The sequence below is a fragment of the Ovis aries genome, chromosome 26, assembly GCF_016772045.2.
Source record: "Ovis aries strain OAR_USU_Benz2616 breed Rambouillet chromosome 26, ARS-UI_Ramb_v3.0, whole genome shotgun sequence".
In the NCBI taxonomy this organism is placed as follows: Eukaryota; Metazoa; Chordata; class Mammalia; order Artiodactyla; family Bovidae; genus Ovis; species Ovis aries.
This window is the reverse complement of record NC_056079.1, coordinates 27,998,198-28,001,008: the sequence shown is the minus strand read 5'-3', so window position 1 is coordinate 28,001,008 and position 2,811 is coordinate 27,998,198. Positions and strand designations below refer to the sequence as shown.

Here is a 2,811-nt window from a genome sequence, read left to right as displayed (position 1 = left end):
AAGTGACTTAGCACACACCATGATGTTCTGGTTGGGATCAGACACAGGTCTTCCATGTTGCAGGCAGATTCTTTACCAGCTAAGCCACCAAGGAAGCCCAACAATACTGGAGTAGGTAGCCTGTCCCTTCTCCAGTGGATCTTCCCAACCAGGAATCAAACCAAGGTCTTCTGCATTGCAGGCGGATTCTTTACCAACTGAGCTATCGCGGAAGCCCCACGATGTTCTGTTTTAGCAGCCTAAACTGACCAAGACAAGTGGAGATACATCTTAGGAACAAAAATAGAACCACAAAGAACATTCAGAATTTGGAGACCTGTCCCTGGTGGTCCAGTGGCTAAGACTCTATGCTCCCAATGTAGCGGGCCCAGGTTCAATCCCTGGTTAGGGAACTGTATCCCACGTGTCACAACTAAGATCCAGGTGCAGCCAAATAAATACATAAATATTTTAAAGAAACCCACAAAAATTGGGGACCTGAGAGGGACCCTGTCTTTGTAGAAACAGGCCTACAGCTGGTGAGTACCAGCCATAAGCTGCTGAGTGTCACACCCAGTGCTGGGAGAGCTATGGAATGTGCCCATGGAGGTATTATTTCTTACAAACACCTGCAACCTTGCTGAGGTTTGGGTTTCAACCCTTTTCCTAGACTCCATTCATTGTTCACTCCAGGTGGAGAATCTTGAGAATTAGAAAGTATCCAACTAATATCCTAGTGTTATTCTAAGGAAGACCAAGAAGACAAATTAGGAAGTTCTAAGCCAAGAAGTCAAGGGAAGTACAGTGTCTTGTAAATTATTCTAATGGATGTATTCAGAAAGAGTAGTTATGAATTCATTTAGATTACTGAGGAAAAATGATCTAGCAAATCGGATTCCAGGTGGAGCAGGAAGGTTCACAGTTTGGTCAGGGCTTTGCAAGACACTGAAGATATGTGAAATATTGTCTTATTTCATGTTTCTTTGATAACTAGGGATATTTAATATCTCATAATGCTTATTTATAGACCAGGTGCATTTCTCTGTTATACACTGTCCATATTTTTACCTGTTGACATACTGGGGCATTTAGAGTGTTTCTTATTTGTTTGAATGTTTTAAATATTTTGTTTTTCTCTTAAGGTTATGCATTTTTAATATAGAGAGGTTTTACATTTTATCAGTTTATAATGTAAATTTTAAGGGATTGTGACTTATCTTGTACAAAGTCTGCACATCAATTAGGACAAAAATATTCCTTAGGCAAAATTTGGTGTTTTGTCTAGGCGTGTGCTATGTGGTTACATATCTTTCTTTTTTTTATTAAATAAACTTTTAAATTTTAAGATAATTATAGATGAACATTCAGTTGTAAAAAATAATACAGAGAGAAGCTGTGTAACAGTTTTTGCTTATGGTATCTCTAGTAAAACTGTAGTCAGTATCACAAACAGAATATCAACATTGATACAGGCAGGATGCAGACCATTAGCATCAGCACAACGCTCCCTCAGGTTGCTGTTTTGTACCCAAACCCCACTCTCCCAGTCTTCCTCCTCCCTCATCTGCAACATCCATGAAACTGTAGTTCATTTCTACCATTATTTTCATTTCAAGAATGTTGTTGTTCATTTGCCGAGTCGTGTCCGACTCTTTGGGACCCCACGGGCTGCATGGGCTTCCTGGTCTTTCACTGTCTCCTGGAATTTGCTCAGACTCACGTCCATTGAGTCGGTGATGCCATCCAACCATCTCATTCCCTGTCTCCCCCTTCTCCTCCTACCCTCAGTCTTTCCCAGCATTAGGGTCTTTTCCCATGAGTAGGTTCTTTCAAATCCTGAAAGATGATGCTGTGAAAGTGCTGCACTCAATATGCCAGCAAATTTGGAAAACTCAGCAGTGGCCACAGGACTGGAAAAGGTTAATTTGCATTCCAATTCCAAAGAAAGGCAACGCCAAAGAATGCTCAAACTACCACACAATTGCACTCATCTCACATGCTAGTAAAGTAATGCTCAAAATTCTCCAAGCCAGGCTTCAGCAATACGTGCACCGTGAAATTCCTGATGTTCAAGCTGGTTTTAGAAAAGGCAGAGGAACCAGAGATCCAATTGCCAACATCCGCTGGATCATCAAAAAGGCAAGAGAGTTCCAGAAAAACATCTATTTCTGCTTTATTGACTATGCCAAAGCCTTTGACTGTGTGGATCACAATAAGCTGTGGAAAATTCTGAAAGAGATGGGAATACCAGACCACCTAACCTGCCTCTTGAGAAATCTGTATGCAGGTCAGGAAGCAACAGTTAAAACTGGACATGGAACAGCAGACTGGTTCCAAATAAGAAAAGGAGTACGTCAAGGCTGTATACTGTCACCCTGCTTATTTAACTTCTATGCAGAGTACATCATGAGAAACGCTGGACTGGAAGAAGCACAAGCTAGAATCAAGATTGCTGGGAGAAATATCAATAACCTCAGATATGCAGATGACACCAACCCTTATGGCAGAAAGTGAAGAGGAGCTAAAAGCCTCTTGATGAAAGTGAAAGAGGAAGGTGAAAAAGTTGGCTTAAAGCTCAACATTCAGAAAACGAAGATCATGGCATCTGGTCCCATCACTTCATGGGAAATAGATGGGAAACAGTGGAAACAGTGTCAGACTTTATTTTTGTGGGCTCCAAAATCACTGCAGATGGTGACTGCAGCCATGGAATTAAAAGACGCTTGCTCCTTGGAAGGAAAATTAGATAGCATATTAAAAGGCAGAGACATTACTTTGCCAACAAAGGTCTGTCTAGTCAAGGCTATGGTTTTTCCTGTGGTCATGTATGGA

At 41.2% G+C, this 2,811-nt stretch overlaps 1 non-coding gene across 1 annotated transcript; it reads left to right on the top strand.

Moving 5' to 3' along the window:
• Nucleotides 1–319: 319 nt before the first annotated feature.
• TRNAG-CCC (transfer RNA glycine (anticodon CCC)) lies at nt 320–392 on the top strand. Its single transcript has one exon. It is a non-coding gene; the product is annotated as a tRNA-Gly (tRNA).
• The last annotated feature ends 2,419 nt before the right edge of the window (nt 393–2,811 follow it).